The sequence below is a fragment of the Lepisma saccharinum genome, chromosome 8 (genome assembly GCF_977018435.1).
Source record: "Lepisma saccharinum chromosome 8, izLepSacc3.1, whole genome shotgun sequence".
Lineage (NCBI taxonomy): Eukaryota > Metazoa > Arthropoda > Insecta > Zygentoma > Lepismatidae > Lepisma > Lepisma saccharinum.
In genome coordinates, this window is record NC_139236.1 from 23,555,254 (window position 1) to 23,571,406 (window position 16,153).

The 16,153-nt window shown below is 36.6% G+C and overlaps 1 pseudogene; it reads left to right on the forward strand.

Annotated features, from left to right (window-relative positions):
* Positions 1-16,153, forward strand: part of LOC145991705 (tubulin epsilon chain-like) — a 297,725-nt pseudogene that overhangs the window by 21,168 nt on the left and 260,404 nt on the right.

The following is a 16,153-nucleotide window of genomic DNA, read 5'->3' on the forward strand; positions in this document are numbered from 1 at the left end:
GGAAACACAATAACTCCTTGTTTGCGGTTTGATTTGGAGAGTGAAAGGTATCTCGCTCTAATTAATTATTTGATCACGTGGAAGGCTGTGGAGCATTGTTTCAGTCTTTGGGGCTTCCTTTTATTGTATTCTTTGGGAGGAGGTACAGGCTCTGGAGTTGGAACAGCCACACTTAAAATATTATAGGATGAATATCCAAATATAGAAAGGCAAGATTATGTTTTGTTTTTTTTAAATGCGTTTTTTATCCATTATTAACATTTCTCGGCAGTGACATCTAATATAATATACTAGTTATGAACAGTTACCTGGTGTAAAAGATTATTTCATATTTCAGAGTGCCTTTAAATATTTACAAGGGAGAGTGAAATGAAAACCTTAATTTGTTTTTGTTTCTTATCCACGTGCAGTCATTTATGAGTCACTGCAAAGGCCTTTCCACCAATCTGCCTGCGACCTGAGGCTATTTTCGAACTTTCTCTCCATTAGTAAACTTGCCGGTGTGGTAAGCATGCACAGAGATATTGAATCTTCATTTGCCGAGAAGTTTCTGCAGATTTTAGGATGACAGAGGGCAAGAAACCACTCCTCTTCACTGGTGCAAGTGTGTATAGGAGGCTCATCTTTAAAATAACAAAAATTGCTTTTTGAAGCTCACTTGATTAGTGTTGCAGCCTTGAGCTCGTTTTGTAAATAACAGTTGATACCTCATGTTTATTTGAACTGTATATAGTGGCCACGGTGGCTCAGTCGGTAACGCATCTGACTTCCATGCTAAAGGTCCCGGGTTTGATCCCCGGCCGGTTCAAATGCTGGAACTTTTCTAACGTTGGAAGCGGCCCCAGCGCCCACCCAGCATTGAATAACTTGGGTACCTGGGGGGTCAGGGACTGATCACATCACCCCCACTCACGACCGGATCAAGAAAGTGTGGGGCCTTAACCCCACACCCCCTATACGCCTTCATGGCGTGGTGCTAAGCACAGGGGAATACTTTACGTTTTTACCTTTTACAGTCTGCTCTACAGTTTTTGTTGGACTTTAAAGGTTTTCATTTGACTCTTGTAATATATGTATTTAAAATATGTTTGAAGCTGAAGAACAAATATAACAGCATTTAAGATTACAAGAAGAGTTTTCTAAGCAAGTTAAACTAAGCAATGCCAGTGCAAAATTTATCTTGTTATTGTTTTCATATCACAGAGCAGAGGCATCCTTCCAATCATAAATAAGAGGCAAGAACTTATAATCCTTTTCTGTTGCTTGATGTAATTTAACTTTCATAACTTTTAGCACAAGTAAATACAATGGGACATAGTAAATAAATATTCATAGATGAGATTTGTATTGTTCAGTTTGTAGAAAAACATACTGCAGTTTAGCAATAGAAAACGTTTTCCATCACTGCTCTATGATGTTTCATCCCAAAATTGTATGCAATCCAATGTATTTCCCATATAATTTAGATTTTTCCTGATTGTGAGAAAAATGTAGAATTTATTATGCCCCTTTTTTATATTTTGACGAATTAGAAGTATAAACATTAGGAACTTTTTCCACATAATAGAACCATTGGTAAATTTTTGCATATTCATAGACAGTTCTAAAAAAGATGTCATGAAATTTAGTTTGGCAAATTGAGTGAAAACCCTACAATCAACTCTTTCCCCAAATACCACAAGAACTATTTAAGATGCAACAACCATGACTCTTTATTTAAGTGTTTGAAAATAAATGTATTGATCTTATTTTTAAAAAATAGTGAACAATATCAGCATCTTTTAAAGCATTTCTGAGACTAAATTAAGTAAATATCAATTTCACAATTAATTTTGTTACATACACTTTTTCACATATCTATAAGATAGTGACAATGGGCAGCCACTTGTTTATCTGCATGTACAGATCAAATAAATCATTCCAGATTTGTCACCTGCGTATACTACTCTTCAAAGAATGATGATGTAATAACTTCTCCTTACAACACCATTTCGGATAATAGAGAGTTAATTGAACACATTCCTAAGAAAATGGAAAAGCACTTGCTTTGCCAAAATATAGTTAAATTAATACATTTACGAATGAGGAGATTCGAATCTCGTAAGCGTTCGAGCTTACGGCCGCCTCAATTCCTGCACCACATCCCCAGCTGTTCTATCACTTGCTCTGGGCCAGCATAGTCTGGCCTGTGCGCAGAGGCATGCGCGGAGGCATGAAAAAGTCTCTGCAGTTAACGAGCGTGGAGTTGGTAGCCCAGTGGTAGCCATAAGACAACCAGCCGTGCCCCTTTTTGGCTGGCACAAAGCCTTGTGTTGACATAGTTGCAAACTTCACAGAGAAGTGACTAATCCTGATTGATTTGTATTACTCGTTGGAAAAGTAATTCGCGAGAAAGATACTTTCCTGCATACTTGGCAAGAGCTAACATAATATCATCCCCAAATTTATATAATCATTTAGAAAGATGCGTCTAAAGAGCCATCCAGACTTTCTTGTTATCAATTTCTTCCTTAAGAAAAGATATATCCCTTGCTCTCATGCACACAGACACTCACGTGTTGCAACTGACATTGACAATATTGAAGACATTTTCTGTACAAAAGAATTGCCTAAATATCAAAGGGAATTCGCAACACCAGGGGATTTTTTACTTTAATATTTGTAAAAAATCACACAGAAAATATATCAGTATAAGAATTTCACTTGGAGATATAATTCAGTTTCTTGCATTGAATTCTAAAAATTGTAGATCTACAGTTCATTAAGCAGATAATCATATTTCAGTTGTTAGTAACACTGATTGTTGCAATGCTGGGGTTGCAAATTATAAACAAAGCAAGGCGAGAATACCGTGATCGACTCGGTGTCTCTAATTGTTCAGTGTTTTTCTTTTTAGTGAACTGAAAGTGTCCAATGGTGTGTGAAAGGAAGGGTAGTTAGTAAAGATGAGTCAGATTAGAGCATTATTACATACACCATTTTCCAAGGTACTATACAATATTAAATTAAAAGTTAAACAACTTGGCTGTCCCACACCAGATTTAAACATCAATTTTATTTAAAAATTTCAAAAAAATGGTAAAGGTGACAGGCGTCGAAATTTTAATAGTCGCATTTATTTTTAGAAACTCTGGCCGTCCTCTGCACAGCATTCTACAATGCCAGGGATTGAGGGTTCGAATCTCGGCCTGGGAATCGGTGTTCTTTGTGAGTGTTCACTCATCCTTATCTTCACAATTTGCGAAAAGTAGTACAAATGTGAAGTAAAATAAACCAATCTTATGAACTCTGAATTTTTGTCTGCAATTTTAGTAAACTAAGTTCCATTAAAATAACCTCTTTCATTAGATTTCTATGACATGTGCTAGCAAAAATTTTTCGGTTTCTTGATCACGTTGGCACTATCCATCATACTAGCTGCCAGCTGCCACTGATTGAACATGCCAGTTGAATCTTTCCAATTGGAAATGAGGTATGTTACATCCTAGATACTTATTAAATATAGTAATTATCCCTGAGCAAATGCGAGCTTGAATTGATACTGATTGATGCTTGAACATTGCAACACTTAAGAGTACAAGTATACATTAATTACTAGAGTTGTGCTTTAAAATATTCAAAGAATTACATCAAAATATTAAAATTAGAGCTTAGCCAATCAGAAAGTATTTGTTTGAATTTATGTACCGATACCAGCCAGTACTTTCCTGGCATTTTGTTGAGTCTGCAAAAATGCACACAATACTTTCGTGGAGCCTAATAATTCTGGAAATCGTGAAAAATTTGAAGTTTTCATTTATTTTGCATCAGTATTATGTGTGTGGGGGGGGGTTGGATTTTGTGCTTACGTAACAGGTGTTTTGGTATTATGATGTATTCCTTAAACACTTTAAATTAAAACTCTGTTTCGTTTTTGACGAAAATACGAAATATGAAATAACACATTGTAATTTTAAGTTTTCATGTTTCAGAAATGTGTGAGGGCATTTTCTTAGACTGTTTTGTCATGAAATGATGCGAAATAAACTGCAAAATATACTTTTAAAAAACAAAATTTAGTGTTTATTTACCGACGCGACACTTTCTGAAGTTTGAATTATCCTGCAAATTGCAATTCACGGAAAGTTGATTAACTTTGCTGTAAATATTTGAGAAGCAAAAATGTACCCTTTATACAGGAATAAACTTAATACTCTGTTAACTACGTAAATGTACTATTAGAAGGGATGTGTTTATTTTGTGTAATACAGGGTGTCCGGTTAAATATCTACCAATAAGAAATTAAATTATCTTGGCAACCAATAGTGATAATTATCATCTAGTTTCATGTGTCTGAACGAGAAACTCAACAAGTTTTATCACCAACACAAAATATTCAATGCACTCACCTTAATAAATCTCCACGTGTGCTCCCTTGGTTGCTTGACAAACATCAAGGCGGTACTCGACCTCCCTCCAGGTGTTCTGTAACATTTGAGGCATCACAGATTCACATGCAGCGATAATTCTGTGATGAAGATCGTCCAAGTCTTGTACTGGTGTTTGGTACACGAGAGTCTTGATGTACCCCCATAGAAAGAAATCTAGTGGGTCAAATTAGGGGACCTCGGTGTCCATTGAATAGGTCCTTCCCTTCCAATCCAGTTCTGTGGGAAACTGTGATCGAGGAAGTTTCTGACATTCCGTGCACAATGCGGAGGAGCCCCGTCCTGTTGAAATTTGTATCCATGTGGTATATGGCGTACAGTGTAATATTCCAACATTTCCAAGTGGGTGTTTTCTGTAACTGTATCCTCTTCAAAGAAAATAGGCCCGATCACAGAATCATGAGTCAACACACCCAACACATTTAATTTGGGACTGTCCCTTTCATTTTCTACCATGAAGTGTTGATTTTCCTCACCCCATATCCTGCAATTATGCCTATTCACTTTACCTGATGTATGGAAAGCTGTTTCGTCAGAAAATGCTACACGTTTTAGGAATTCATTGTTTTTATCAATGCACGATAACATTTCAATAGCGAACTCCTTCGTTCAAGGTCTGTCATTACAATTAATTTTTTGAACGAGCTGTATCTTGTAAACTCTAAACTGCAACCTTTTGTGTACAATGTCATGCACAGTTGATTGAGCGATTTGAAGTTGTGTACTTGCCCATCTAATCTATTTTCGTTAGCTGCATTGAAAAAGCTTTCCAAACTGCCTCCACTTTTGCCTCACTCACACGTTTCATGCCACTGCCTTCCTTACACAACACAGAACCCATTTCCAACAATGGAATGACGCTCTGGTGGTTCCTGTCCATATTCTTGTTTGAATTTTCTCTGTACGATAACAGGAGACATGAATTCAGCAAACCAAGAACAGCACTGAACTTTCTGACGCACTAGAAATGAAGCCATTTTGCTCACTTGTAAACAAACGTGAAGCGAATGCACTCTAGCAATGTTGCCACCTTCCACCACTTGATGAGTTTCTCTTTCAGACAAAGAAAACCAGATGATCCTATCACTATTGGTTATCCAGATAATTTAATTTCTTATTGGTAGATATTTATGCAGACACACTGTACATAAGTGCAGTATTTAAATCAAATTTTTCTATCATAATCACAATTTTCAAACCAAAATCTCATTTTTACATAGTGTTTTTGATCCGATTTTTCACCACTATAACACCAAAATTAAATTTATTTACTGCCTTTGAACCCTAAGTTGACTGTTTTCCATTTTGCTTTTTTATTTACCAAAGGGTATGCCTCTAATGATACAATTGGAGTGGAATAATTACATAATATTATTAATCAATATTTAAACAACTTTTAATTGTTACAGTTTTCAAGCATCAGTATCGGTTTATTGGTTCAAAGTGGTATCTCCTCAGCCTTAATTATAACTGTCATTTAAACACAAGATTCATTGTTAATATTATGAGGGGCAGTCAAATGAAAACCGAACACCCACCATGAAACACATTCCTCGCAAAAGTTGGCAACACTGTTGTTACGTATCGATACTGCCATCTGTAGGGTAGGATAAATGCATAGTGAAAATGCACAGGTCCACACAGTTGCTTCGTCATTGCTCAGGAGGTGAGCGTAGTGAAAAGTGTGTTCGTCGAGCATTGGAAATAGAGGCAAACAAAGAAGAGCAGAGAGATGTGGTTCGTTTCTTGGTGACTGAGGGTGCAGGAACACGTGAAATTCGTCGTCGCATGTCTGCAGTGTATGGCGAACACTGCATGTTCCTGACAAGTGCGCACTAGTGGCAGAAGAGATTCTGCGAAGGACGCACATCACTGCAAGATGATCCGTGCCCAGGACAGGCCTATCGAGCCATTACGCCTGATGTGATTGCGAGGATCGATGGTCTGATCCAGGAAGACTGACGAATCACAGAGGAAGAAATTCGTGTTCAGGTTGGCATTGGTCATGATAACACCCATCCCCATACTGCCAATCTGGTGAGGGATAAGCTTCAGACATTTGGCTGGGAAACTCTTGAACATCCTCCGTACAGCCTCGATACTTCCCCTCGTGACTTCCACATTTTTGGTGACCTGAAGAAAGACATTCGTGGACGTGGGTTTCATTCGGACGAGGAAGTGCAACAGTGGGTGCGGTTGTGGATCCATCAGCGACCTACCTCTTTCTACAAGACTGGAATTGATCGTCTTGTCTCCCGTTGGGATAAATGTCTTAACACTTGTGGCAATTACTTTTGAATAAATCAAACTCCATTGTCACTTTGTAGCGATTGTATGGTTTTCATTTGACTGCCCCTCATATATTGGTGAAAAATGCATGATAATTTTGAACTTTGCATCATTTACAGGATAATTTACACTCAATCACTCAATGAAAATTTTGCTCTACATATGAGAAATCTGGACTCTGGAAAAGTATCAACCAGCATGGGTGATCAAATTTGTTAGTGATTTATTTTACTTTCTTTTCCAGAAATTTCACAGACAGCACTCTTCCAAATTGTTATCACTAATACATTTTTGTTGTTTGATATTTTTTATAACCAGTTGACCATAACTTTTGAACTGCATGAATGATTCTAAACAAGAAATTTTGTTATTGAGAATCTATGTTGATAATGTACTTGCCAACAAATATCATCATGTATCTCCTTTTTCTCTCCATACTTAAGGGGCTGTCCCAAGTGCCATCGGCACCTCACTTTGGTATTCCATTGTACTCTGAGAACACATCCATGGATACAGGAGTAGCTTCCTCACGTGCTAGTTTCTCCATTGGCAAACCAGAAATGGAATGGAAGTCTGTCTGTCTTGGCAGATGTAAAGAATTTGAAATCATAATCTCCCTTCCCACTTCAACAGACTTAGGACTGTCAGATGGTACTTGCAAGTGCTGATAACATCTCAACAACTTCAAAAGTGGAAGAGTTACCCAAGTTTCTGTGTAACATTAATTTTAATTTGTAATTCTATTTGGATTAGAATTCAAATAAGATAAGGCAGACCCCAAGTGTAATTTGTCAATCCATGATAAAAAAAAAAGTTTTTGACTACTTATATTTTTATATTTCTTGCAAGTACCATCAGGTGTGGTTAAAAATTTTGATTTCATTGTTTTAAAAAAAAGCAAGCATCACAAAAATCAATTAATTGAAAATGTCAAAATTATAAAAATAGACATATAATTAAAAGTTCGATTAAAAACAGATTATGAAAATGTAAAAATGTTCATTAGAAATCTACTTAACTTAAAAACGTTACAATTAACCATGAAAATATGATTGTATGATTCTGCATTTCAAATCTTTCATTTGTCCCAAAATTCAAAGATCCTGTATTGGAAACAAAAACATTAGAACACGACCATAAAATTTGATCTTAACACAAAAAGTAAGCACAAATATATTATAATATTTATAAATTTAACACTAACTTACATGAATATTTAATTATGCAACTGACACTAAAGAAAAACTAAGACTATCTTATTTACCTGAATTCCATTTTCAGAATAGGGTGGTTGTGAGTTGTCTGTTTGCAGATAGTGTAAGGTTCCTTAAAATATATACTTAACCTGGTAGAAAACAATCAAACAAACAATTTATTACCAACCTGTAAGTTTCTTCAGGGCACTGAATCCAGTGGATATGAATTGACCTGAAAAGAGAAATACTTGTAATAAGCAGAATAAACTGAAAGATACTAATATGTCTACCTGAAATAAAGACCAAATGCATAATCCTGCAACACTGCCAACCTCCAGAATCCCTTCTAGTGTTCATCTGGAGATCGGCCACTCTCTCCCTACCCACCAATCCCTGGAGTAGGACCCGCTCTGAAGGTGAGCACTGGATGTTCCGAGATGTTAACAGCTCGCAGGTAAACACCCTGTCTTTTTTTCAGACAGACATCCTAAAATAACTAGAAAAGAGAATGGAATATTATAGAAAACTCACCACATTTCCTCTGGTACATCCTGTGATGGAATTTATCCTGAAAAAGAGAAAAAAACTTGTAGTAAACAGAATAATTCAAAAGATACTAATATGTCTACCTGAAATAAAGACAAAATGCACAATCCTGCAACACTGCCAACCCCCAGAATCCCTTCTAGTGTTCATCTGGAGATCGGCCACTCTCTCCCTACCCACCAATCCCTGGAGTAGGACCCGCTCTGAAGGTGAGCGCTGGATGTTCCGAGACGTTAACAGCTCGCAGGTAAACACCCTGTCTTTTTTTCAGACAGACATCCTAAAATAACAACAACAAAAATTGATTAAAGTAAATATAAAATATGAAAGAAAACATAATTACTTATCTTTTGTACAAATCCTTCCTTGAAAGTAGAATGGCACAGCTGGGTCCTTCTTGTTTCAGACATCCTAATTATCCTCTTAGAACCTGGAATGGAGTGGCACTCTTCTGTGTATATTGCTTCACTATACTCATAAAGTACAGCCGAAAATACGAGGGTTGTTCAAGTCAAACTGGGACTTTTGACTTTATTAAATAAAAGAACTAATTTAAAGGAGTGTAAACTGCATTTATATTTCGACATACTCCACTGCTTCGTTTATACTTATCCCAGCATTTAACTAATGCCTGGAAAGCTTTGGCATAGAAAGGTTTGTCAGTATGCCTGAACCATCCAAGGAGAGCTGTGAGCTGAGAACCACCATGACAGTACACCCATCTTTGAATTGTTTACAGACTGCAGCTGAGCATCTCATCACCATACTGAGCTTGCAGTCTTCTGTTTTTTTCTGCAGATTTTACATCTTTGTTCACAATAAACTTAATCACCTCACACCATTCCATGTATGCACTTACATTGTTGTCTGCCATTTTAATTAACAATCTAAGGACTGCCCCCCCCCCACGACATGTGCACCACCTATCAGTAATATGACACACTAGCCACTTACTAAAGTCCCGGTTTGACTTGAATGCCCCTCGTATAATATTTTCCACTTATTATGTTTCTAGGAATCACAGAAGAGAACCAAACTGATGATGTATTACAACAGTGCAATATCAAGATATCTCCCTAAGCCAACCTCTGAAGCTGTTAGATTCACTATTACATTTGTGGAATTTATATTTGTATGACCTTATCATCAGTTGTGATTCTGTGGCTCTGCCACAATTACCTTCATAATTGGTCAAGACTGAATGTGTGGTGCCCTACCCTTGCACCCCTTTCTCCCCATATGAATATATGGCATGTTCCAACGTGTATGACTTTTACCTGTGGCATATAAATTCAATAATGTTCTTGATACTATACAAAGCAGTTTAATTTTTGTAAGAGTAAATATTTAGTTCCCATTAATCTTTAGAGCATATTTATGCTTAACAAGATATGAAAATGAAAAGTGAAATTTACAGCTTCTTAGACACCAAGTTTTTTGGTAGTATGAATGTTGAAATTTTGCACTGTTCATTTAATTTATTGGCTTGCTATTTACACTGTCTACATACAACTGGTTTTATCATTTTTCCTTACTTATCACCTAATTAATATTATATGAGGAGATCACATTCAACAACATTTTACATTTCTTATACTTTCTTTACTTTGAAAACAAAGTTTCATATCGAAATGCAAGTTTAACTGATTTTTCTTTGTTATGACCTATCACATTCACTGCATCATCCCTTTCTAGACTAAACACAAAGGCGAACTTTTCTTAAAATAATATTAGTAAGGCAAATACGTAATAAACATAATATCAGTCAAACTTGAAAACTGAAAATACTCTGTCTGCAGACAGACAACTCATGGCTTGAATACTGGATGTTCCTCACCTGAAATAGAGAATCATGTTCAAAGTAGAAATAATTGTAGCATGTATTCTTGCAAATTTCTGTCATATTATCGTTATATTATAAATGTTCTACCATATTACCAGTGGCGAAGCGTGCTGTCTCTGGAAGGGTACGCACAGGATGGAGCAGGGATTTGGGGGGAAGGAAGATGTATTTATTTTTTTAACAGTAGTATGTTAAAATATAGCCCCTAGAAAATAAAGTATAACATATTACCTGAATCTCATCTACTGATGTTCGAGAAAATCGGGATAGGGATTGAAAAGGATAATGTAGTGATTAACGCTCTCACATTATAATCAAGAAGCAGAAGGTTAGATTCCCCTGGAGGCATTGGTTCAGATTCTACTGAGAATAAAGGTGCTTCTGTCTCGAAGGTCAGAAAACAGTGACGATGGGACTCGAAGTTCTGACCAAAGGCCATTCTGTGAGGTCCTAGCCCTCTTACATTTCTTATATTGAAGCTGCTCGTAAAACATATTTGCTACTTCAATAACAGTATTGTAAATGTTTCTTGCATTAAAGAAATGGATCACTTGATCGTCACTTAGCGTTTATTTCTTTTTAATGCTGACCTCTGCGGTGGATTGGTTATAACAGCGTGCCACGACAAGGGCCTGGGCATAGATGTTCTTTGTGAGTGTCCCTTCGTCAATGTCATCATATTATCGCTCATTCTCGTCTTCCCAATTAGACAAAAATGGCAGAAAGCCAAGTAAAATATACTAAATCTATCAATCAATTATTTCTTTTTAACTCTTTTATGGATATAATTGTTCTTCAACATGCAACTTTTTTAAAAATTATAATATGATTTAGAAAATGATGAAATTCTAAATGAGAACACGAACACCTTTCTGTGTAACACACCGAGCAGAAAATTTCAGAAACATGGATTTTCTCTATGCGTTTGCATTGTACTTTGCCCCATTTTAAAAGTAGCGCATTTCCAGTTATGTCACTAATCATGAAAGGAAATTTCGCCTCAATATCCCTTTTCTCAAAGAAATAAAATACTTCCCCTCTCTGAATCGAGATTGGTGTGGGGCACATACAGCAGCTAACACTTTGCAAAAAGCAGTTCCTCAAAAGAGCTGAAAGCACCAAACTTAACACTGGTAACCAACTTGCATGCATTATTTGCAGTTAGAATTCTAATAATGCCTACTTTGATAGGTTAGGAGGCCAGGCTTAGTGGTGTTAGCAACACATTTTCGCTACATGTTAGCAGCTGGGTGTGCTCCGCTTCCAGCACAGCTCTGAATCTTCCATGGAAATGCTGCTTCAACAAGCTCTGTGCGTCCACTGCCGGCTTCATCACGTGCTCATACACGATCGGCATTCTTTGGAAGTCAGGGAGAGAGGGTAAGAGAGAGAAAAGAGGCCAGCCTCTCAGTTTACTTTACAGGCGAACATGCCCCTGAAATTATGTTTTCCCGTACGAATCAAATAGGTTATTATGGCACCAGCTGAGGCACTCTCAGGCGGGCCTCGCTGAATGTGCAGATTCGGTTCCAGGCAGGGTTGCAAACTTGCGGTAATTATTGGAAGACCTAGAATTTCAGTTTTCTTTTATTTAGCATCGTTTAATGAAATTTATAAGTAATAAAATAATCCATAATAGACAAATATATTTGGGTAGGCCTGGCCTCCGGGCCTCTTAGGATGCTTCGCCACTGCTTATTACTATGAATTGGAAAATAAATCCAATTCATGAATTGTAAAAATATGTCCACAGATTCTTGGATGAAATACCACAGATGGTCCAAAGTCTAGATGACAGGTATCTGGTATAAAATTTTCCAGTATCTATTTTCAAGGCTACAGATAATCTGGATATTTGGATTACTCACGTTACCTAAATATCCAGACATTTGGAAAATGCATAATCCAGATATGCTGCACAAAACATCGATAAATAAGTGTCCACTATCAAAATATCTGAAATCTATTAATAGATAAAATTTTCATATGTATTTGGACATTTGTAATTTATACCTAAAACGAGAACTCTATGATTAATATCTGTTCTAGCTAACTTCCATGGCAGAGTGATTAGCACAGCTCGCTACCATGCCAGGTGCCTTGGGTTCGAATCCTGGCCTGGGGTTGTGTGTTCTTCATGAGTGTCAATCAGTTTCATCATATCATCACCCATCTTCATCATTGTAATTAGCCAAAAGTGTCAAGAAATGCGAAGTAAAATAAACCAAATCAATCAATCAATCAATGAAATTTGTAATTTCTCCAGAACAAGTTCTCCCAACAATTTTGTATTCCTTCCCGAATTCTATTCCCTGTTCAGTCCCTCATGAATCTTCAATAGTATATTCAATCTTACGTAGAACTGTTAGCAAAAGCAAAAATGCAGGTTGGACCAAGACTCGAACCCGGGTCTCTGGCATTCCGTGCCATTGCTCTACCACTGAGCTGCTGAACCGGCCTGGCTTCGCCTGATTTTTTGCTTCCGCTGTTTTGCCTGTGTACAATCGTCTCTGCCAGTGCTACTGCAGATATAAGATATAAATATTCAATCTTATCTGCAAACCATTCTTTTTGACAAAACCTTTATGGGCATCTGTCTGTAGAGATACAGTGGAACCTGGATTTTACATTTTCCTGCATTATACATTCAATCTTGATGGTCCCAACAGAGGAGAATGTTATATTATTTCGCTAAATTTCACATTTTCCTGCTTCTTGTGTTTTTTTTTTCAGCTTGGTCCCCTTAGAAAACGAATAATCGAGGTTTCACTGTATTTGTATATCATTTGTAAAAAGTGTAAATGTAGTGATACATCACTTAAAATGCTAAAGATTGGTTCCAAAAGTTACAAACTTGTCAGCACAAAATATAAATTTCCATAATCTGCTTTCGTGCTCTAAGTTTTCTAAATAGTAGTACATTGAATGTCCAGTTGGAACATTTTGTGGGTTTTCTCAATAGCATTTCAGTTAACAGGATGTTGACCAATCTGGAAAAGTCAATAAAATTTTCTTTTTTCTGGGGAAATCTGAATATTTTTAGAAAGTTTGGTACAGGGTGATTATAAAGTCTCTAAACATTTTAGTGATATCGTGACGGTGGATGTTATGTGAAGGTATGCTCACAGTAGAAGTAAGAACAGGTGTGGACGGACTTCACCTGGAATTCAGAAATCCGGGCACCACCAGGCTGGCTATCAAGAATCTAGTCAACAAATTCATTCAAACTGGTATTATTGTGGATGAGGAACATCCTGGTAGGCCAGCCATAACACAACAAAATGTTCAAAGTGTAGCCCCACCGCATCACCATGTATATTAATAAATTTTACCGTAATTATGTCCTACTTCCTCTATAATTATGAATTTTTGGTAAAAGTTATTTTTTGTTAATCCTTTGCTTGTTAAAGCTGAAACAAACTTATACTTACTATAAATAGAAGGTTACATGTGAGATTCTGAGGGTGTTTTCAACTAAAATGTTAGTCATGTTAAATGTATGTTTGTGTGTACATTAATTACTTGAGCCACATATTTATGGCAAAGAAAATTCAAGATTTTGGTACAAAAACTGTGCACATTTCTGGATAAAAAGTGGTATATAAAAATTGCATGTTGGGAATATGCACCTCACACCTTTCAAAAACATGAAGAATGAATATTACAATGTGTTATTTCACATTTTGTGTTTCCACCTGAAAAATTTAGTTCTTGGACTGGAAATGTCGGGGGATTTAATTTTTAAGAAATTGCAGACAGCCTAGTTAATGCTAGGACATTGTAATCAGGCGATTCTGGGTTCAGATCCAAGTAGGGGCACATTTCATTGCTTTATATCCCACTTCAAACTGTAGGTCCTGTCCTCCTTATGTTGAGTATGCATATGTATTCATCCAACAAAATTCATGTAAAATAAATATTTTATAAATACTAGAGATAACATTATTAAAGAAGTTCTATTATACTATAACCATGCAGCAAAAATTAAAATATAGGTTTTAACCTATATATTTCTTATTGTCTTGATTCCTATGTACTTCTTCTTCTTTTGTAACTAACTCACACATTGGAGATACAAATTACTAGTTAGATATCCTAGCAATAAATAATGTCCAACTTTATTGTTGAGACCCAACAATCAATATTTAAGGGAATGAGTGGTGTACACACACAGTAACAATAAAAATGGAAATGCATATTGTTGGTATGCTAAAGTAGGAGAAAATAAGCCACCTCAATTTAAATAAAATTTACCCAGGCTAGTAATAATAATTTAATAAAGTAATTGCCACATTTCAAACATAAAAATAGTTAACTGAAGTCAATGTCAGTTCAGAGCAGAATTACAATATGATACTCATTTATATTTATTCTTTGCATGCCCTAATTTCACAAGTAAGAGAAAAACTTTTCCTGACTTTTGAAAAAATAAAAATCTGAATTGAAACATCATCGCCTTTTAATCAAGGGGTCTGGAGTCCGATACCCAGTGAAGGCACATTGTGGCTTTGATCCCACTTTAAACTGTAAGTCCAGTCCAGATTAGCTTATCTGTGCATAAGGGGACTTAAAACTAACAAACAAAGAGAACTATTTATTTTATGTTTAATAATTTTATCAAATCCTAAGCTAAAAGTAAAGTGAATTATTTATATTTGCAAGAGAAAATAAATTGGAATTTTAAATAAATGAAAGGAAAAGGAAAATTTGTTGTGAACTTTAAAATGAAGAAGTAATCTTAGCAAAAATTGAATAAAAAGAAACAGATACTTTACTTTACTTATCTGTCCTCTTCTACCTTGCGGTGTAGAGGTTTTACAGAAGGATTGCCATCTGCCCCTGTCTTGCATTAGATCTTGCACTTCTTTCCTACCACTGCCCCTTACTTCCACAGCTCTCTTTACATCGTCTTCCCACACTCTAAGGTCTTCCTCTTGGTCTTGTCCCCTGCATTTTCACTTTGTAGACCGCTCACCACAAACTCAAGGATAAAAAAAGGCAAATATACCAAGAAGAAATCCAACAGAAAATGGCACTTCAAATACTCTAGAGGATACGTGGCAAAAGTTTAAACTAATTATTCTTGAAGCAGCAACAAAAGCATGTGGAAAAATGAAAGTAGGAAGACAGCAAAAGAGAACGCCGTGGTGGACAGAGGAAATCAAGGAACAAGTCAAAAGGTAAAAATAACTCTCGAAGAAATCCTTGAATAAGAGATCAGTTAACGCATACGAAGAATACAAGAAACAAGGAAACTACTGTTAAAGAAATGTTAAAGCTGGAAAAACAAGAATCTTGGGAAAATTTGGCAAGAAATTAGAGACTAATTTTAATGAAAAGCAGAAACTGTTTTACAGAACACTAAAGGCTATAAAGAAAGATAAAGAATGCCCATTAAAATTTATAAAGAGTAAGAATGACATCCTATTAACCAAAAAAAAGGTAAAGTGTTCCCCTGTGCATAGCACCACGCCATGAAGGCGTATAGGGGGTGTGGGGGTAACGCCCCACACTTTCTTGATCCGGTCGTGAGTGGGGGTGATGTGATCAGCATCACGCCCCTGACCGCCTTTACCCCCCAGGGTTTCCCCCAGGTACCCATGTTATTCGACGCTGGGTAGGCGCCGGGGCCGCTTCCACCGTTAGAAAAGTTCCCGGATTTGAACCGGCCGGGGATCGAACCCGGGACCTTGAGCATGGTAGTCAGACGCGTTACCGACTGAGCCACCGCGGCCACATCCTATTAACCAATGAAGAAAATATAATGAGAAGATGGAAATAACATTTTGAGGAACTGTTGACCATAGAGGAAGATCAAAATGGGGAAGGGGAAAGAGAACAGTGGGAGCAAG